This window comes from Phalacrocorax carbo, chromosome 10, assembly GCF_963921805.1.
Source record: "Phalacrocorax carbo chromosome 10, bPhaCar2.1, whole genome shotgun sequence".
Taxonomy (NCBI): Eukaryota; Metazoa; Chordata; class Aves; order Suliformes; family Phalacrocoracidae; genus Phalacrocorax; species Phalacrocorax carbo.
In genome coordinates this window covers 6,841,218-6,864,019 of record NC_087522.1, presented here as the reverse complement: position 1 = coordinate 6,864,019, position 22,802 = coordinate 6,841,218, and the positions used below count along the sequence as shown (strand labels likewise).

The 22,802-nt window shown below is 38.3% G+C and overlaps 1 protein-coding gene and 1 long non-coding RNA gene across 4 annotated transcripts in view; one reads left to right on the top strand and one right to left on the bottom strand.

Annotated features, from left to right (window-relative positions):
- The window catches only part of C10H7orf50 (chromosome 10 C7orf50 homolog), a 133,828-nt gene that overhangs the window by 90,184 nt on the left and 20,842 nt on the right, over nucleotides 1-22,802 (bottom strand). The window lies entirely within an intron of this gene.
- Nucleotides 1,194-21,805, top strand: LOC135315172 (uncharacterized). Of its 2 annotated transcripts, XR_010374605.1 has the most exons (4): nucleotides 1,194-2,741; nucleotides 8,168-8,367; nucleotides 11,337-11,382; nucleotides 14,843-21,805. It is a non-coding gene; the product is annotated as an uncharacterized LOC135315172 (long non-coding RNA). The 2 variants fall into 2 exon arrangements; XR_010374604.1 differs by lacking the exon at nucleotides 11,337-11,382 and having other exon boundaries at nucleotides 14,843-21,804.

Below are 22,802 nucleotides of genomic sequence, written 5' to 3'. Positions count from 1 at the left end.
GTTAGCTGGGAATGAAAGCAAAAAGGCACACACTCTCCAACCCTTTTCAGCGTAAAGAATCCTGCAACTCACAGGACAGAGTAACATTGCACCACAGACACACAGGGCTGCTGATTAATGAATACATCGGCCATGTCCTTGTCACTTCCTCTCTTTTGTGCTGCCACAAATGAGATCTCGGAAATCAGCTCCCTGCAGAAATTCTCAGGTTCCCAGAACAAGATAATATAATAACCCCTACCTTTGGCATCCAGAAGAAAATGTAGCTTTAAGAATATGATGTAACTCATAATACATTTATTGCAGTAACAACTGCATAGAACCAAAAGATCACTCACCATGGAACAGTTAGTCTACCCCACGTACATGAAAATGTTCTCCTGGCAATACTTTCAAAATTATTAATTTGTGCCCTTTAAATTTTCTGTAAAGTATAGGTAATCAGCAAGGAAAAGTAAACTCTATTTAAAATAGTTATTGTTGAATTCCTTAAAGAAAAAACCTTAGTCCAAGGCACAGTGAGAAATAAATGAAAATGGCAACTGTGAAAATGGAAATTGCAATATTATATCATTTTGTCAAAGCCTAGTATCTGACAAAATGCCCTTACTTCCATACAATGACTTGAAGAGTATTTTCTGTTACTCTAACTGGAGACCCAGCATCTCTAAACAAACACAGAGTACTGATTTTCTTATGCTTCATTCCTCAGAGCTTGAAGGTATAACAATTATATGTAAAAAGGCTATGTTTCTCATCTGGATTTTTCATCCTTTTATACAACAGACTTGAAGATCTTAATCGAGAAGAGGGCTAGGCTAGTTAATAAGCAGCAGGTAACAAGTTTGCGAAGGGTGAACCTCTACAGAAATGCAAGTAAAAAGAGTTGATCAGGTATAACCAAGTCAATAGGTTTACACTAGTACAAACCAGGCCAACATGGCACCAGAATCTGCCCTCTTCTGTCCATACAAAGAGATTTACTGAAGACAACCACATTCTGGAGCACTCACAGAAAACACACGTTTAACTATCATATCATAGGAAAATAGGTCGCAAGGTTACAAAAAAATACAACTAACAGAAAACTCAAACGGAAATAACACTTTGGGGGGGGGCAGGTGGGGGTGGGGAGCGCGGGGGAACTACAATTCAATGAAATTGTTTTTGTGCTATGGGTAAGTACATAGCTAAAACCCCATTTCTCATTGCTCATTAAAAATGAGAGCAGTAGAGTGCTCAGGCTGCAGGCCTTCTCATGAGCAGCACAGGACTGGTAAGAGAAAACAAAAGCAGAACCTGGCCAAGTGCTGCTCTCAGTTCTGCTGTTAGCTAGGACTTGGAGAACTACTGACTTCTGCCTAAGCTTCTGCAGCTGTAAAATGCTCAACGCACTAATGAGTCTGAAACATACGCTCTAAGATTAATTTCGGCAGTTTCTTAGTAAGGGAAACCTTGTGTATTTCTTAACTATCTCATGCAATACTTTTTCCAAGTGAAAGCAATCTAAACATACAAAACCAGCTCTGCAGAATGCCATGGCAACAAATTTGAAGTGTGAAATGTTTCGTCTGTTGTATTTCCTTTAGATTTCCCTGACATATATCAAAATGCTTTGACATATGCTGAATACATCCTTTTCCCATCAGGACAGAAGCGGATTTATTATCTACTTTGTCATTCCCACTTTCTTCCTTTCCCAAGTCCTTTCCTTACCTTGGAATTCCACGTGATTTCCTTATATTCCTTCCTTCTAAAGAACTGGCACTTTTAATTACGTTCACAAGAATGGTCAAAATTATTCACAGTCTACAGCAGACAGAATTCTTGTAGTATTACAAATCATGACAGTAAGGTTTTTTAAACACCAGATTCTTAGAGTATTTATGAATTACATAGACAAATGTATTTATTTAAAAAAAAAACAAACCTTCCAACCAAAAATTCTTTAAAGCAAACAAAATTTATACCCAGAAAGATAAGCCATTTTAGCTAGTTTAAAAGTGCTTGATGATGCATTATATGGAAAGATAAATAAGCAGCAGCATAAACACTCCCAACTCAGAGACCTGGAGAGAAGACTAATAAGAAAAGAAAGAAAAACATACTATTAGTGACATCCTGGAGAAACTGTACCTGCAAGTATACTGCCCAACAGTTGAAATAATTCTGCTATAAAAATGCAGAGAAAGTGCTCAACTCTGAATAAAGTTAACCTTGGAAAATACAAAATAAACTTCCTAAATTGAAGTGGTTTTCTCACAAATCTCACAATAGGAAGTTCTTCTGCTCATCACTTGCATGTTAGCCTATGTGTTATCAATTACGAAATTAATCCAAAAGCCCAATTTTAACAACAACTTTTGTAAATTTAAGCTAAAATTTATCTTGAAGCTGGTAGAATTTCCACAACTGTTTCTTAACTCACCTCCAAAACCTTTACAAGATCATTCTGAACTTAATTCTGGTATTAGGTTATCAAAGCTGTTTCAGAAACTCCACCTGGTGGTGACTAGCAGAATACTCTTGCAGTTCCCAAAAGCAGTAAGATCAGTAAAACTAATTAAAGGATTTAAGTTAATCATTATTTTAAAAAAAATTAAAAACATTCCCAATTTCCGGTTGAACGCAGATTTGTACTAGCTGGTCCCACCTGCAAGCAGTAAGGGTATTGCTGCAAGTAGTTGTAAGAAGAAACAAAATTAACCATAACTTCTACAACTGCTGTTGGAATGAGGCAGGTAAGAGGAAACAAATCTCTGCAACGGTTAATTTTGGTTCTGAATGCGACAGAAGGATATTTAACCAGGCTGTTAGGTCTGATTATTCACAAGAAAGAAATATTTATTAAAAAGCATATGTTTCTTGTATTGTTTTATGAAACATCTGGTACCAGTCATTGTGGTTGACAAGATGATCAAAGGAAGTGCCATTCCCATTCAGCTCCAGAGCATTGTAATTCTTTCTAATTAAGTTATGGTTTCACTAATTCACAATGAAATAGATTTCATAATGAATACAGAAGTTTCTGAGATTTTTCAGGTCAGCCTATGTGCAGTTAAATAATCATTCTAGCACCTGCAGTGTGCTACACAGAGACCAGCTCTCTTCTGAAACATGCCATCAGGAAAAGCTTTTTTCCGCCTTTTAATAGAAGTAGAATATTATTTGGAAGTACAGGCAATTTTTGAGCTCTCATAGCTGAGTTACATAGGTCATCTACCCATACTGAGGAATTTATTTTGTGATTGATGGAAACATTACTGTATAGTAATAATAATAAAATACTGTTTATAAAACAACTTACATTACAAACAATGCCCAAATAAGCCAATATAAAATCACTAATACTGAATCATGGGCAAGCAATCCTGAGATGTGAAGGCAGCAATCACACAGCACAGAGCATGGCTGTTCTAGAATAAAAGGAAGAAATGTCGATTTATGACCAGCCTCTGAGGCGTAGGTAATTATTAATACCAGTGCTTATGTATACACATCTCCAACTCGTTCTTTTTTAACCCTATTCAAGCACAGGCAGTAGGATTATCAAATTTTACAAATTTACATAGCTTCATGTACCTTATAAATCAGTACAAGCATCGGAATTCCATTTTAAAAACCCACACTCAAAAAAAATCCCAAAACCAAACATGCAGGGAATATAATACACTGAAGACATGCAAGGTTTTTTATTCTAAAATTAATCCATAAACAAAATTCCTTCAACTTTTTTCAAGCTAACAATTCTTGGTTTTGTGTACAACTTCTCTGCCTTTTTTTTTTTCTTTCCATTTTTTATGTCAAAGGCCTAATGTTCCATGTTCTTTTAATCAAGGACACAAATTTGCTTGCTCTCAATTAAAAAAGAACTAAACATACAGAATATTAAAAATAAGGCCTTTCACAAGAACAATTTCACAAAGTGACTGGCAACTGCGCATCAATATAACAAAAGCCTTAGAATAGATGCTCTTCTCAAAAATTATATTTTTCCAGGAATCTTGAGTTATTGCATTAATACAAGTAGCCTTAAGGTGCTAAAATGCCACCAAGAAAGGCTTCCAATATGTAAGTTCAGCCCTCGAATAGAGTCAAAACAATCTTTGACTAACCCTGTGACTAATATCACACACTCAAGTGTGTTTTGGGGTTTTTTTTTTGTCATTACATAACAACACTAGAGGAAAAATTAGGATGGAAATACATGTTAGTTTATGAAAAATATATTTGAAAAGCATTTTAGACTATTTCATAATTCAAAATTCCAGTAACACAGCAACTGCTTTTCATCCTAATACACCGAGGAACAGGCAATAACAGCCATTTAATATTCTAAAACAATTCCATCATAGTACACAGGAACAGTTTTCTTAACAATATTACATCAAAAAGGCAGGAAGAGATATGTTAATCAAGAACAGAAGACAACAGCATAGCCCATAAACAGACTTCAGGCTTCTCATGCAGGATTAGCTCCCTAACAATGATGATTACCCTAGAGCAATCCAGCCCAATCCTTAGACTAACTGCAAGTTTACTGCAGCCTTTGGCCTCTGTCCTTGATGACGGTGGTGTTTGATGGTGCACCAAGCGAACAAGAGCTCTGCTGCTCAACTGAGTGTTGCAACTCTTTGCTGAACAACTGATCACAGCAATTCAGAAGGAAGGTGAGCAAGACAGAATCACAATCTCCATAATACTTTACTGGATGTATCTGATTTAAGGCAGAGCATAAAAAGACTGAAATCTCCCTGGTTTCAGCCTCTCACAAGCCAGAAGCATTGAAAGGTGTTTGTTAGAGAAGATGCAGAAGTTTCTCTCATCTGGCAAACACGTATATGAGCGAGAGAGACCTTACTTCAAATTAAACCTACTGTCAGGCATCTGCACTTTGCTAGACACATCGGTAATATGGGTCAACTGAGAAAAATTATCAGGTTTGGTCAAGAGAAAAGTGGCTCACATCTGCTTTATTTATAGTAACATCTGTCACTCGGTACTGGATATATTTTGCCATAACAACAAGATGTGCTATACAATAAACAAGAGTTTTGCCCACCACAACACATTGTAGGTGGCTAATAGAATTGTATGTGTTATCAGCGAATCCTTAAATACTGTCACAGCACCTCACAATTATTTAACTTCTGCAACTTCAACCTTTCCTGCCTTCACCCCATCCAGAACATCATTATCATAAATCAACCTCTTCCCTTGAGAGCATGTATACTAATACATACTAACCAAGAAATCATAAATCACTAATAAAAATAATAGTAAAATTATACATCATGCCAAACACAGTCACTTAACCACCAAAAAACATTTTGTAGTTTTTTGAAACATTTATACACCTAAACACTAGTCTGTTTGCCACTGTTCTCATATGACTTGCACCCTGTGATCATTTAAGCAAGTTAAATAAACTGTTTTATTATTTAACGAAAGACACAGCTGGTCACACAACAGCACTAGCTTGCTTTTCTTTTAGTAACGCATTAACTGTGACAATAACAGCACAGTGAGCTGCTGCCAAAAGCACACCATATAGCTGTTAAGATACCTCAGACTGAGTTTTGTCCGTTTCCATTGGCAGAATTGCAGCTAGCAAGAGGGGAATCAGCATGGTCTAAACAAAATAAAGAATACAGAGTTGGGAAACCTTGATTTTCTAACCTCTATTTCTTCTCTGGCATTCAATTTATTCCATCAAGTTGGAAGAATAAACTCCTCAATAGCCAAGTTTCTCCACCTGTAAAATGGGGATACTTTCTGATGTGATTTTTTGAATCTATGTACACATTCCGAAATTGTAATGTGCTACTTGCTCCTGATTCAAAGTATGATAAATGTTCTTGCCCTTTAAATACCACTGAATAATGAGGTTTAATAAAGGTTTCAGTTAAAGTATGAAATAATGTTTGTAAATATGAACAAAGTTTTGAAGATGTGAGCTTTCTCTTAGATTATTTTTTTCTTTTTAAAGATGGGAAGAAAAAGAAATAGCTTTTCTCTTTTTGCTTTTCTGGTTTTATTTATATATTTTTCTCAGTAGACGATAAGTTCCCCTGCAGCTCTGCTTTGCTACACCTTGCACTGTCAGAAAAGCGGTTACTGAAAAACAGGAAATGTCTTAATACTGCTGTGTTAGGGTGTATCTTCACTTGAGTTACTCCTTGATCACTAACTGCTAATTAACTCTGAGTAATTTAAACCTTTATAAATAGTGGTTTGATTATTCCTTAAACTTTTGGTGCAGCCATTAATTTGCATTTATTTTCCTAATAATCACAGAGGGCACAGCCGGCTAGCCTTGTGTACATCCACCCAATGCAAATTAAAAAAAAAGTACAAAATCCAGCAGTTTGCTGGGGGCCCTCAGCCAAGAAATAATTTTACTCACTCCCTGACCCCCAGCAGAGTCACGGTTATCAATCACGTGCCTATTCAGACCACCTCAGTGAAAGTACAGCAAACCGATGCCATAGCTGTTCAGCATTGCCTCATGCACACGTGTGATCCATTCTGGAAGCTAAAAAGTCAAGTTAGTATCTACCAGTTGATGACCAAATGCCTTCTGAAATTTTACTGCAATTTCAAAAACAATCATTTGACTACACTTACACAGTTTAGAGTGCTGCCTGCACAGCCCTAAGTCCTAGAAAAAATAAGGTGATGCTTCAAATTTCAGTCTTTCATGGAAAATCAACAGGGGAGGTTGGGGGTGGGGGGGAGTTGGGAATTGCCTGGCAGGCATAAAATTCCAATGTGTATTTTTTCTTTACCGTTCTTATCTACGAGAAATTAACACCAACAAAATAAACCTGGATTTGGGTACTCTCAAAAGCAAATGCTACATACAAAACACCTATACTACACTGCCAGCTTTCTCCAGGTTTTTCAGTAACAGTTTGGAGGAACTACTGTAAATATAAGGGAAACAATCTACCCAGTCCAACAAACTACTATGCTAAGATGATCAAAACCAAAGTCAGTATGGAAATTAGGGTGTTCTGAACAAAAAGATCATTGGACACCACATTTCACAGAGCCACGGAGCTACTGAAGAGCTGTTTTGGAGGACAGCTACTTCACAAAGAACACGCACCTTCAACCTGAAAGCTGAAATGTCTCTGGGCCACTGCTGCAACCCAAGACCCTCCATGCACACCTCTAGTTTCAAAACAGTATTTGGAGCTACTGCAGTGCTGACCTTCAGGTGGAAATGTAGACATAGTGCTGGAATATTTTCTTCAGGTAATCCACAACTCCAATTTTGAAATCTAGACTTGTACACATTTCTCTCATTTCATTTCTTCGAAGTGTTTTGGCTCTTTCCACACGTTTTTCAACAGCACTTGTTAAAAGTGCAATAAATAAGATGCCATGAAAACAGAAAGTTCTGATCAAGCCACAAATTATCGTCTCAGCCTACAAAAGCCACTGCAGATTATTAAAAGGTTACAATAAAAATGTTCTTCCCCATGTGCTGGTATGAGAAAACATGATGCTACCTATGGTTTCCAGACAGCAAGGCTGCATGCACTAAAAAAAACACGAGCCAACCCTATCTTGCTCATTTATATCTGAGGTTTTAAGAACACTATTCAACATAGTCACTAAGGATACTGATGATGAGCCAGACTAAAGGGTCAAAATGCTGGTTTTTAACACCTTGTGCTCATTGCAGAGTATCTGGAAAAATAATTTATTGCATGTGTACAATACTGGGAGTGTTCCGAGAGCTAATATCCATGGGAAAATAGAAATACACCCTATTTATAAGAAGGAATCTTAATATTTTTGACATGCGCTACTTTGTTTTGAGTTTTTGACTTGTTAAGCAAGAGGCCTTGCTTGGTATTTTTTCAACAGGCTTCTCCTTTTCTAGACCTCTAGCACTTAAAACAGCACACTAGAAAAAAATGTAATTGCAAACGCTGGCCAATACGCATAGGATTACTTCATGAACAGGAAAAAAAAATCCACTGGATGGCCTCGCATACTTAGAAATGGCAGGGACAAACACTACTTTTCTGTTCTAAAATATCTCACTGCAGAGGATAATTTGAACTTCAGAGTCACATGATGAAACCATAGGTTTGCTAAACATGCAACGCCTATGGTTTGAATGACTTAAACCAAGTTCTTGTTTCCTTTACAGAACTGTATGTTTTTGTAGTCAGCGAGCGTCTGGATTTTTCATCGTGATGTACAGCAGCTAAAGAAGTTATTGTAATATATACACCCTGCTTTCTACATAAATAAAAAGGGCTATATGCTCCAAACAATAATTATATTTCATCTGACTATTCACAGTGAAAGTCTCAGCCGGCTCTATCTGTGGAGCATTTTCTTCAAAAGGTAAGTGCTTTATATTACTTTGAATATGCAATGTTTTATTCAACACAAGAGGCTCAAATTGTGAAGCTAAGGTTATGATGTAAAGTTTTTAGTTTTCCCTTCTTTAACAGCATTTGAACTACACGAAGTAAAATACTATATCTGGGAAACATCCTCAGAAAGCTGAAATTTATTATAAAGTTATAAAATATTAAATAGCATGAATGTGAAGACTGTTTTCTGGTAAGTACTTAACTCCTGATGATAGCTAGATGATGAAATACCGTTCAGTGCTCTGGACAAAAGGCTCCAACCATTGCCTAAGAGCAGTCCTTTAAAGGATGGACATTGTTGGATAATCCTAACCACACCACAGGGATTGTATAGGACAGGAAACACGTCAGCGATGCTGCTTGGAGATTATTTTCAGTTACCGCCGATTCATTTGTATTCCGGAAAAGTAAAAACAAAAGCTTTCAGTTTCTCAGAAACTGATAATTTTTCAGAGGTTACGGGTAGGATTACTTAAACCTTTACAACCTCAAATATTTGCCCAAGTGTAGGAATTTTGACATTACGAGAAAGATTAATACATTATTTTACATTTCAGTCTCTCATATACTGCAAGCTGGCCCCACCTTTTAACTTGGCAGGCGTAGTATGAACAGAAAGGACAAATTCACCCCCCAAATTACATGAAGTGTTTTCAAGGGTCAATGCTGGACATGGCCACCAAGAGCCGAGTTTCACAAAGAATATTATGTGCACTGCTTTATGACTGGATGAAAGAATATTTTTCTTCTAAAGGCTGGTGACAGAATGCAGAAAGACTGCCCTGCCAAACCTTTATAGAGGAAGAGCTCTGGCTACCAGGGAAAAACTCCCCATTTTAAGAGCTCTTCTTTCTAGACTTTAAATAAACAAAAGTTTCCTTTAAACCAGGCTCTCTGTTTGCAGGAGTTAACCGTTCAAGTGGTGACAGGGGACCAAAAGCAGTGAAATCTTAGAGACTAGGTCCTCTTGCTACTGAAAGTAGTCTTTTCACAACTTGCTATTTTTAAACTGCCTTCTGAACACTATGCCCATTTGCTCAGCTCCATCTGTTGGAAGTGAAGGATAATGTATTCACTGTGCTTCAGAAAGTAAAAATCAAACGTATTTGCTTTAACTGCTGACACAAAAGGCAGTGTGGATGATAGTGGGGGATCAGAGCCAGAAAGAGGAAAACAAGAGAAAAAAAGTGAGGCCACATGAAGTTAAGGAAAGATTCGCAACATGTGAATGGTGGTCAATTAAAGTAAAGTGAGGGGGGGCAGAGATAAAGGAGGGACAAAATATTGGAGCATGACAACACAGGGAAAGATAACGCAAGTAGCATATTGCAGATTTCACTAATTAATTAATATTAGGAGAAATGGTAATAGGCCTGGGTTCTGCCATAGCTTCAATATATGTGAGCTTTGACGCACTATGTATTACTCTCAGTTACCAGTGAGTAAATAGAAATAACAAAGTCAGTTTATGTCATAGTATGTTGTGAGAAAAAAAAACATTCAGGTCTTGAGGTGTTTGCAGTCTAAGCTGACAGAACCCACAGAAAGAGTAAAGGACTTGGGCCCCCCACCAAGCAAAGCATAAACATGACATGCATTTTGAAAAAAATGTCCCTGCAGTAAATCCAAGAACCAGACAAGAACTGAGGGAGTACCAGTTTTTCTCATAGCAGAGAAAAATTACATAATAAATTCCTTATTTTTTTTATGATGGTAATGCAAAGCACTTTGAAAACCATGCTGTGGTTGGCAGCGTGGAGATTCTGATATAAAAGATGTGAGAAATAAACCACCCTCTAGTGCTCTGCTGCTCCCATAGAACTTATCTTTTTACTTTAAATTAAATGAGTGTTACCAAAAGTCTATAAAAAATTGCAAATGTGTTCATCTTATCACAGCAACAGTTGTGAGCTCCTTCATCCCATTATTATTCTAAGCATATATTTACTTTAGTGCAAGGAACAAACAATGCTTTGGCAATGTTCTGAAACTCCAAAGGCTTACAATTTCTAAGAATTGCTTTACATGATCGATGACCACCTTACAGTCATAAGACTTTCTAAAACTATCCATTCTGATGTAAACAAATATATAGAGAGGTTATGCCATCTGTGACTACATTCAATCAACCAGGTGCAGAGACTTCAGAGGAGTCAGACGTTTCTGACAGGGTCCAATTTATAATCTCAGCTAGAAAAAACATAATGCAGCAACTTCATGAGGTGATGAGCAATACATCTTGTAATATGCTATATATCCTCAAATTTCACTGAAATAGTTATGAAGAGACAAAATATTGAAAAAAATTAGATTGTAGTATAAGTTCATAAGTCAGAAATATGTATCTAGGGTGACCATGTTAGAGAGAAGAACGTACTCGTATTAGCTTGTATGAAGTATTAGGCATATTCGATTGCTGCCATCTGCACACAACCTTTCCTACCACAATCCGAAATCAGAACTGCCATTTGCTCTCTTTCAAATACTTAGTAAGAAACCAGAACAAAATAAGAAAACAGTGTGACATTATTATTATGTTGGTGGTTTTTCTTTTTTAAAGCAGAACGATAACTTATAGAAATAACTTAAGGGGGGGAAAATTAATGTCTACAGTGTTAACTTTAATCTTATTCACCAAACCAAAAATATTTCAGAATAAGCTACAATCTGCTAGCAGATATTTTTTCTTCTGTGATTAAACTGAATTACTGAATTCAAGCAAGCATCATGCTCATACTGACTAACCATAGCAAAGCTGCAGTTCGTTGTTTTGGTCAGATTTGGTTTGTGTGGTTTGTGTGATTTTCTGGAAGTTCCCTTTAAAACAGCGCACCCAGAAATTTTTCCTTAAGTCAGAATTTAAATATTTACACTGATTATAATTATAGACATACAGTTGCACTGTTATTTCCCCTCAATTGAGTATTTTAATTCTAGGTTGAAGAGATTACTTTTATTTCATTTATATCCCTCCCCGGATGAGGTAAGTTGAGAGACACACACTTTTGTTAGAATAGCAATGTCGAGGTGGAGAGTTGTTACAACATCATTGTTATCATTAAACAGTAATGTTAAATAATGGTCTGTCAAGAAAAGAGAGTTACAACCCAGCTGAAACTATTTCAGGCATTCATCTTGACACCTGTAACAAATGAGGCCTAAACACATCAATAGCCTCTCCATAACACTGTGCTGGTCCACCATTAAAATATCGCAACATGCAAACTGGTGGATACAGAAAGAAAAACCAAGATGATACATGCACTTTCTTACACAGTAGGTTGCAACCGCTGGAATATACTTCATTAAGTCTAATATTCCTTACTTTGTCTTAAATGCCCAGAGTAGCTAAACAAAAAATACCTTGCTATGGTCAAAGATGAACCCAGTATCAGTACCAAAGCTATACTCTGAGCAAATTTAACCAGGTTTTGGCACCTTGGTTTTCCTGTAATTTGATGTAAGGCTTTATGATTTCCTGTGAAACTGTCTCTTTTGTTTCCTTTGCAATTATGCTACCATAAAAGCTGAATGTTGCTAAGCTATTCTGAGATTCTTTGCAAGCACAGTGAGTGTGGTTAGTTGGCTCAGGGTGAGAAAGCTGTTGAGAAGATAATGGAAACCTTCACGGTGCCGGAACTAAATTAAAATCTTCGATCCTGCAAAAGACCTGACGGGACTAGAAGATAGTCTCACTAGAGACTGGTGAAAGAGCTTCTCAAAACATAAATACTTCTTAACCTCCTGAAACTACTGTGTGGAATGATAATGACAAGCTTTCTGCAGATGCTCAGATGGTTCCACATCCTCTTTCTGCACAGTAGATCACTTTCAGTCATAGAGCAAGAGGGAAGTAGAGAGTATTGCAGCTACCTGATTAACGAGACATCTACATTTTCCCCCCCAAGTTCTTCAGTATTAAGCCTAGAACACAATTTCGAAATCAGACTGCTCAGCTTTATTTCAAAAGAGATACTTCGAAATGAAAATCTAGAAGGGAGAAATCACTAGTATGAAGAAATAAAAGAGGCCAACCAGTTGACTACAGTTGTGAGGTTTTGCGTGTGTGGTTTGGGTTTTTTTCCTTTTAATTATTCTCACTTTTCAGTTTGAGTACTTAATACAAACTTGAGTCCTTCTTAGTGGTTCATATTAAAAATGAGCTGAACAGAAACAAAAGCTCTACTGCAAGCATTTAGGATACATTTCCTCAATTAAGATGACAACAGTATTTCCTCCCAAGACCTATCATCTCTGAAAAGATTTTTCACTTAATTTTTCTTACGATTGTTCATATTTAACAATCTATTTTTAAGCTTCAACATTATATTGACACTTCACTTCCTTCCAAGACTTCTACCAGTTTTGCCCATCAGTGCTTTCCTGCATGGCGTACTCCAGCTCAGAACTTAGAACACAGCCAGAGTCCAACCAGCCAAATTCTCCCCTCCTGTGTGTGAGTGCACCTGTAACAAAAACTTCCCTGGATGCATCAGTCCTTCCTGTAGTAAAGCCTCTCCAAAAATAACCTTTCATTGAAAGGAAGAAACTCTGTCTTTAAAAGGGGACAAAGAACACTGCTGAATCAAAACATAACTCCATGGTTTTATATAAATGAAATTATAATTATATAAGATTATATATACACTTAATCAAAGCCACTTTGATAAGTCCACTTTCTAATTAAAACCAGTATTAGAATTCCAATTTTGAGGAGAGATTAGAAATATCAGAAATGTGAAGTAGTGTCAGAGGTAACAACCATAAATGAACTGTCAAACAGTATTAAGACACTGACTTATCTATAATGAACACTGCTTAAAAACATTAATCTCTCTTTATGAACTTTTACCAATTTAAAGTTCCTTTCACTTTAAGAGTTAACCTCACTAGAACCCCTTTATGGAAAATGCGTTATGTACAACTAAGTACATTGCTCTTGTTACTAATACAACTGTCCAGAAACTTCTATAAGAACTCCACTGTCTGGTCTTTGCCTGATGCACCACGTACATTCCTTGTACAGACCACCTTTGCGTACAATGGAACAAAGTAAAAACACCAAACTCTAATACAAAATGGAAAGCCTTGTGAATAAAGAAGGGTTTTTTTCAAAAAAACCAACATTCTACGCTGTAAAAATGCCTGTATGTTTAACTTTTTCTGGTACTAAGGACCACGCTTAATCAGACATTCAAAATTTATTAGAATAGTGAGTTCATTTTTACGTTTAAAAGTATTTATCCTTTGTAACTGAAAAAAAAAGTATGCTATCCTCTGCATCAATCAGTACAAGGTGCACAGAAATTTTCTTTTAGAAATCGAGTTAATAATGCTTTAAGATGGTCTCTAATATTTATATACCCATATCTGTTATGCTCAGTTTTCCTTGAGTACATACCATGTTCTCCTACAAAGCTTTTTGGCTTCAAAAAGGATCCTCCGAATGTTTGTAGGGTAGCAGAATTATTATATCAACATAGCATAGAGTCATTACATCTAACAGCCTTAAAATTTCCTATTTTGAGGAATCTATAATTCAGCTGTAAAAAATGTTCCTTGCTAAAACTTTATCAATAGACTTTTAATGCACCGGTAATAATTTTCTCAAAGTCAAGCATGTAGAAAAGCATTATTTTTTGCAGATTTATGCAAGAGCTACATCTAAAAATGACAGCATTATTAATGTATAAAGATGTTTTAGTATGAAAGCAGTTTGTTCATAACAGTTCTTAAACATTCACATTAATTTTATATGGGCTCCTCAGTACAGACTGCAGTTATGAAAGGCTTTTTTCATAACAGAAAGGAAGCAAAACCAAAACAAAGGAAGGAATGCAACTCTTGCCTCATATTGTGATTATCTCTGCATTTTCCTCAGCATGGGGTGTGAGCCTTGAGACTGTCAGCTGGGTTCAAATGATACAAAATTCCCACCCTTGCGACAGTACAGTGAAGCTATTTTGTGGCTGTAGCCGCAACCCCCACATTGGAATTGCCCTGTGTACTGCCTTATCGTTCTGTGGCAAGATGGTGAGGAAAAGCGGCTCCACCTAATCACAGAACCAACTCCTTCCTCACCCACCGAACGGCCAACTCGCCCATTTATTCTACAGGCGACATGATTGTGCTGAATCCTGGCTGTTGTCTACAAAGCTGAGCTGCAGTAAAGTCCTGCCGGCATCAAGTGAGGAAAAGGGAGGGGACAGTGGTGAGAGCAGGAACCAGGTAAAAAAAATAAAAAGCCAGATTTCTCTGGCAAAAGATAATATGCAGGTTAGCTTGAAATTAACATAAGAACATAATAATCACAGAAAAAAAATCACTACATTTATTCTGAACAAATGGTTCATACTCCTGACTGGACTTAATATTTAACACACAAATTAGAGATGTTACAAACTGTACTTTAAAACCTGTTTCACCTTCCTTTTCCATTTCAGTTTCAAACTCCGCTGAACAGGAAATAAGGGCAGTACAGAAGGAAGGAAGGATGACACCTCACAGCATGACATGGATCAGCTACCCGAGCAAGAACTTGACTTTCATCCCCGCAGAAGAAATCGAAGCCTTCATAGCGTCACAAAACATCATATCAAGACTTATGCACTGTTACATTGCCTTTTTTGTACCAACAGGATTAATAGCTGGCATATGCATTTTGATCATTTTCATAAAGAATTATTTGCAGTACAAAGCCATAGAAAACTTAGACTTACTCCTTCTACACTTCACCATCAGCAATATTACAATGATTTTTTTATCATTTACTGTCATTACTAGACCTGACTATTTAAAAGTAACCCGCCTCACATGTAACGTACTGTCATTTTTTTTCAACTTCAGTTATTTCAATTCTGAGTATGTTTTGATTTTGACACTTCTCATACTATTACTTAAGAGATTTCCAACAGGGACTGCTCTTCGCAATGCAACCCAAAGACCCATATTGTGTGTTGGATTTGTACTTATATATACCTTCTGTTTGTCACTGACTGAGGCAGTACTGGTTGGCACAGATAACTATTCCTTGGAAACAGACTGCCAGTTAGATCCATTATTTGCATGGCCTGAATATGAGATCATTAAATTCACCTTTGGATTTGGAATCCCGTCATATCTTCAGATACTCTGTTTTACCATTCTCTTCGCTAAAGAAGCACCTGCTGAAGCAACGGCCTTACAACAGCACATCCGTACTTACCCTGCTGCATACATTATAAGCATAACAACATTTATATGCCGTCTATTTTATAATGTTATGATTCTCTTCAGGACAACGTTCAAATTACAGAAGAGCATTGGAACTCAAAAGAATGAGCTTGTGATGAATATCGCAGAAATAGTGTTGTTCTGTGAGAGCTGTGTTAGCTTGCTATTTATACTTTGTTTTCATAAACCATGCAAGGATGAAGTACTTAAAGTCATACAGAAGTGCCGAAGGGAAAACACTGCCGACAATCACCTTGAAATACCAGTAACAACTACAACACTTGAAAGTGGGTCTCAGTAATACTTGCTGTTCTGAAGAACTGTCAATCCACTTTACTTTTTAGGGTTTTTTTGTGGGCTTTGGTTTGGTTCTTTACTTCTTCAAAAAAGGATAACTGTTCCTTCTTTAGAACCCAAACTTGGACTATCTTACAGCTAGCAGTACTAGAAGAAAAAAAATACTTAGTTCTAGTATTTGCAGTGATCTATGAGAAAACATGTATGGTCTGGGGTTGTTTGGGATGTTTTTCATATATATATGGGGTTTTTTGTAAGCGCCTATTTTCTGCAAGTATTACTTCAAAGCCAAGTAGAAAGAAAAGTACTGTTGCCATAGAAGCATGCTTTTGTAATAATATCAATGCCCCGGCAAAGATCCAAACAAAAACATAGCAGAAAGCAACTTTGAACAAAGGTAGAAATCCGCAGCCAAAGCATTTTCTCAGGTGTGCTTCCTCTTTTGACTTCTTGCCCTACAAACAGCTTATTTTTATAACATCGGTAAAGCCCAGTAGCAGCAACAGTGAAGTAAGGCTTAAGAATCCATTATAATCCTGAAACAGTATTTAATACTATAAGTCTACTGTACCACTTGATTATATTATATATATACACACACACACATCCCCAAACTGAGCATTTCTTCCCTTTTTCCATTTTCCTCTTATATTTTTATTGTAACCCTTAAGGTTTTTGTCTGAATTCTTATGCCACAAAAAAAAAAATTCAAATTAATGGAAATGCTGGTCCATGAAGGAAAGCTTCAGGTCCTTTGTGAGGCACTGAACTGGAAAGATCAACAGGATGGATAATTAAAACTTTGTGCAAGAATGAAAGCTTTTTGCTAATGTACTCTCAGCTTCAACTTTGCATTAAGACTAATGACAATTATTGATTTAATCCATTCTTGATGAGTCCATTCAGAGGTATGAAGTCACATGCCTTGGAAGAGTCACATTCATTAATATAACAACTAAAAAACCAGGAAAGTCAGCCCAGAACAGTATAACTGAGGCATGTTTTTAAAAAGGCAACTAAGGTACTTAATGCTTTCCTTTGCCTCAGTCTTTAATAGTCCGACCAGTTGTCACCAGGGTATTCAGCCCCTCGAGCTGAAAGGCAGGGATGGAAACAGAATAAACCCCTCATAATCCAGGAGGAAGCAGTTTATGACCTGCTGAGTCGCCTGGACACTCACAAGTCTATGGGGCCGGATGGGATCCACCCGAGAGTACTGAGGGAGCTGGCAGAGGAGCTCACCAAGCCACTCTCCATCATTTACCAGCAGTCCTGGTTAACAGGGGAGGACCCAGACGACTGAAGCTTGCCGATGTGATGCCCATCTACAAGAACAGCCGGAAGGAGGGTCCGGGGAACTACAGGCCTGTCAGTCTGACCTCAGCACAGGGGAAGATTATGGAGCGGTTCATCCTGAGTGCGCACACCAGGCACATGCAGGACAAGCAGGGGATCAGGCCCAGCCAGCATGGGTCCACGAAAGGCAGGTCCTGCCTGACCAACCTGATCTCCTCCTATGACCAGGTGACCTTCCTAGTGGGTGAGGGAAAGGCTGTGGGTATTGTCTGCCTGGACTTTAGCAAAGCCTTTGACACTGTCTCCCACAGCATCCTCCTAGAGAAGCTGGTGGCTCATGGCTTAGATGGGGGTATTCTTTGCTGGGTAGAAAACTGGCTGGATGGCCGAGCCCAGAGAGTGGTGGTGAATGGAGCTAAATCCAGCTGGTGGCCAGTCACGAGCAGGGTCGCTGAGGGCTCAGTGTCAGGCCCGGTCTTGTTTAATATCTTTATCAATTATCTGGATGAGGGGATCAAGTGCACCCTCAGTAAGTTTGCAGACAACAGCAAATTGGGCAGGAGTGTTGATCTGCCTGAGGGTAGGAAGGCTCTGCAGAGGGACCTGGACAGGCTGGATCGATGGGCCAAGGCCAGTTGTATGAGGTTTAACAAGGCCAAGTGCTGGGTCCTGCACTTGTGTCACAACAACCCCATGCAACACTACAGGCTTGGGGAAGAGCAACTGGAAAGCTGCCCAGCGGAGAAGGACCTGGGGGTGCCGGTCAGCACATGGCTGAGCATGAGCCAGCAGCGTGTGCCCAGGTGGCCAAGAAGGCCAACAGCATCCTGGCTTGTATCAAGAATGGTGTGGCCAGCAGGAGCAGGGCAGGAATTGTGCCCCTGTGCTCGGCAGTGGTGAGGCCGCACCTCGAGTACTGTGTTCAGTTTTGGGCCCCTCAGGACAAGGAGGCCATTGAGGTGCTGGAGCGTGTCCAGGGACGTGCAACGGAAATGGGGAAGGGTCTGGAAAGTGAGTCTGATGGGGAGCGGCTGAGGGAGCTGGGGGTGTTTAGCCTGGAGAAGAGGAGGCTGAGGGGAGACCTTATCGCTCTCTACAAGTACCTGAAAGGAGGTGGTGGTGAGGTGGGGGTTGGTCTCTTCTCCCAAGTAACCAATGATAGGATGAGAGGAAATGGCCTCAAGCTGCCTCAGGGGAGGTTAGATTGGATATTAGGAAAAATGTCATCACTGAAAGAGTGGTCAGGCATTGGAACAGGCTGCCCAGAGAGGTGGGGGAGTCACCATCCCTGGAGGTGTTAAAAAAAAAAAAACTTGTAGACGTGGCACTTCAGGGAATGGTTTAGGAGGCCTGGGGGTGTTGGGTTGACAGTTGGCCTTGATGATCCTAGAGGTCTTTTCCAACCTTAATAATTCTGTGATTCTAAAAGCAAAGCCCCAGTTCCAAACTGAAATCAGGGCTCTGCTGGAGACAAGATAGGAGCATTATAGGTTTAAATGAAAAGTCATGGGTAAATGGTGTTCAATGGGGGAACAAATCTGCATCAGAGAATAAAACAGCTGTGCTATAGGAGTTCAGATGTAGCCCTGCAGAATCAGTAGCCAGTGCAGGGTGAGATGTAGGTGCAAAGTTTTAAACGCTTGCTTTGAGCACATTGTTACTGTAATTGGATTTGGCCAGGAGCCATCTTATACATTTAGTTTCAGTTTCAGCTTTTCCTCATAGAGGTGGAGAGAATGGAAACAGGGAAGGCACAGAATTTTGCTACATCTTGGATAAAGACGAAGACTTTGATTGCAAAGTTATAAAAATACAGTGGTGTGATGAGGAAGGCTCAAGTGACCGATAGCGTTCTGAGAAAAGCCGCTTTGATGCTTACATATGTGCCTTTGCCTGATACCCAGATGCTAACAAAACTGATAGGGGTTTTTTTGCAGTTGTATGCTTTGGAAGGTCTTCTTGACAGGGTCCAGATTTGCATGGCGAGCTGGTGTAAATCAGCATGGGCTGCCTAGGACAGAGAAAAGTGAGCACTGATAGATCAAGAGGAATACCTTCCACAAAACAACAGCCAAGTGCATAAATGGAAGAATAAAGGACATTTGTTCAATAATAATACAGTATATAGATCTAGTATCTAGATCTGTGGATCTAGTCTTAGACATCCAAGTTGTGCAACTTATGGGCCACGACTGTATCTCATGCAAATGAAGGGCAATACATAGTCTCGCTAACTAGGACCATAAGGACCAACATTTCTGCAAGATGTAAAAATCAACTGGTAAGATGTCTGCATTGTATTATGTCAGCTTGTTTTCCTGTTCAATTTTGTTCTGCTGCCAGCATGAACAGATGGGTAATTAAAGAACACTACGTATAAACAGACTATTATAGAACCGGTGAGAAAGGAAGTACGTAGATAAGAATCATCTCTCTGAATACAAGAGCCCATTTCATACTTCTGAAAGGATTTCTCAGCTGGCATCAGAGGTTTTGTACTGTACCTGAGAAGAGGGAGATTAAACAACATGGACTGAAGATCAGCCCTGCAAAAAGAAGTTTGAAGAGATGAGTTGTAAGAGCTGTACATCATTGAAAAAGCTGACAGGCTGAGTGAAAGAGTATGTCAGAAGATGCAAGCTGTTTATCCCAATTCAGACAGAGTATCATAGTTTCAGCTGCACCGCGGATAAGTAGGTTATTTTCTAGTATGGTAACGATGCACAAAGGATTCCTCTTTATTCACTGCTTCCATATATTTTATATTTGAAGATGAAAGAATAAATACGGTGTTGAGTCCTGAGTTACTGTTAAAGGCGTTTAAAAGAAAACCTAGTCAGTAAATGTTGGCTCTAGTAAAGGTTGGCTGGGACCTGGAATCTGCTTTAATGGTGAGTGAATCATAATAATGCACCTGTAAGGAGCCTGAAGATTCAACGTGGGTGGAAGGATGCTTCATGATACTCTCAGAAAGGTACACAGCTAATGCAGAACTATAACCAAACCTCACAGAGAAATAAAACCTGTAGGGGCCTACTGCCAGATCTAGGATTTGGGAACAAGTACATCTTGTCAAGAATGAACTGCTATGTATAAGTATGAGTACTCCTGGGTATAGCTTCTGGTTGCAATCTGAGAGATGCGAGTGAATGTTCTCTGGTCTCTTCCCTGTCCACAGCTACTGTCATGGGAAAAAACAGGCTATCTTCTGGATGGCTGGTTATAATGTCATAAAGAAATCTCTGTGTACAATGAAAAGACTTTGCAACAGAATAGGAGAAAACAGAGATAAACAGGAGAGAAGAGGTTGAAAAATGAAGAACAATAAGTTATATTTGTAACTATTTGAATTAAAGTAATACAGAAACATTTCATTAAATCATTTTTTATAAAGTTACTCAGAGCTTACATTAAAATTCAAGACAATGAACATACAGTCCTAGATAAAAATCTATTTGCATCCAGCTAGAATATGAGGGCAAACACCCCTATGTGCAATAGGGGAAGGAACAGAAACAGTCCCGAAAAGGCATTCTAAAATAGTCTTATATGAGGGAGAAAAAAGCAGTTTTGGCTAAGATTAAAAGTAATAGTTTTTAAATTATTAGTAATTTGAAGTGTATTTTTAGGAACAAAATAAAATCCTCCTGCTTGGAGAGATTTTTTCTTTTCCACTATACCAGCAACAGCTTTGTTGAACGCTTACTTCTTCCAGGCTTCACCTAGTTTAGAACAGGATGTTCCAGAAGAAATAGAGCATATATTTTCATAGGCATGCTGTCAAAATTAACTGAAGGGATACACTGGAAAATTCAAGCAAGAATATATTACTTCTGTACTGGTAATATTTGTATCTTTCTAAGACTTTGGCCTGCTTTTGAAAAAAACCATACCGTTGAGTAAAAGAGGAGAAATGAGCAGGCTGCTCAAGTTTAAGCATGAATTTCTGAGTTGGTAACATGCTTTGGAAAAGAACATGTAGAGACTAAGGACTCATCTTTACTGAACCAGCTGGCTCAAATTTGATCTGATCCCATTGCAAAACAACATCTGAGCTGCAGAGAGACTGGATTTGCACACTTGAATCATAACTCAAGCTGCTACACCCCTACATGTATTACTAAACCTGGCCTTAGTTACATTCTAATTGCAAACTTACAGACCCTGAAAGGGCTACAGCATTATTTATCTTGATTTTGAGGTAGTTGCAGAAGATTTGGGGTAGGGTGAAAGCTCAAGCAATTCAGCCAAAATAAGTACTCTATATAATGTTTACACCATATATGTTGCACAGCAAATTGATTCATAAATTGGCTAGAATGAAAGAATGCGTTTCACTTCCACGGCACAAGTGTCCATCAAAGGACTGCGAGACTCAACTACTAAAGTAAGGACGATTGAAGCTTTGCGAATTATTTTTTTTTTTTATCGCATTTGGATAGAACCTGAAGTCCTGTGATGAATCATCTTTCACTGTACAACATTTTGTGATCCAATTTTGTAAAATTTGCATATTATCCCCCAAGAGTTTTGTGATATACACTTTAAGAAAAACAAAGTTTTTACTAGAAGAGTTTGAATGTGTACAGGTGTTGTCCCTGCAAAAGAAAAGGCTGAACTTCTAAAAATTATTTTTAGTAAGAAAAATGCATTCTCAGAATTATTGGCAGCTGAAAAGCCTAAACACAAAATACTCTGTCCAAGGTTTTCTGCAGGCATAGAACACAATTAATTCCAACTCAGTTAAACTAAGTTTGATTATTTGCAAGAAAGAGAAAGTTACTGAGGCTGGACAGGATAAAGTATGAGGGTGCTCTAGAACAAGGTAATGGACACAGATGTCATTCAGTGGCTGAAAGAGGTCAGAGTCAGTACTATACCAGCTACTAGGAGGAAAATTAACTTTATCCCAGCTGAAACCAGGACACCATGCTAACAAAAAGATGAGAATTTGGAGGACATCAATCTACCTGCAAAACTTCATGAACTTCACAACAGCATCTGTATTTCCTCTGGAGATAATATCAGTAGGCATTCTTATACAAATCTTATTTCTGCTGCATATGGTTATATTACACTGTAAGCATTCCAACACAATTTTATGCTTCCTTCCCGCTCCATGCAATACAGTACCTTACTTTTTTCAGCTTCATACACCCTAGCCCTGATATAACTACTCCAGGACTCAACAGCTTCATACCCACAGCACTTCTACACTTCTGACAGAATCTAACAGCTCCTGCATCCTACAGGGTTTATCCCACTTATCACCCCGCTGGAAAGGCTGCTGTATAGTGGTGGCTTAAGAGCTGTGATACACCAGACCGCTTGTGTTGTTCTCTCCTTTACTTACATCTCCCACTTTCTTCCTCCTCAGCTGTCACCTTTTTGCCACACAATAGCAGGCACATATGTTGAAGCCTGCTGAATTACATAGAATATCTTCTATTATACTCCACTTTAAGCCTCCTGGTGCACCCAAGTACATCATAGACAATTACACTAGCATTCCTTAAGGACTCTATAGTGTTGGACATGTTTATTGATCTATATACAGCGTCCTAGAAGTTGACTACTACAGATCTAAAAAACACTGCT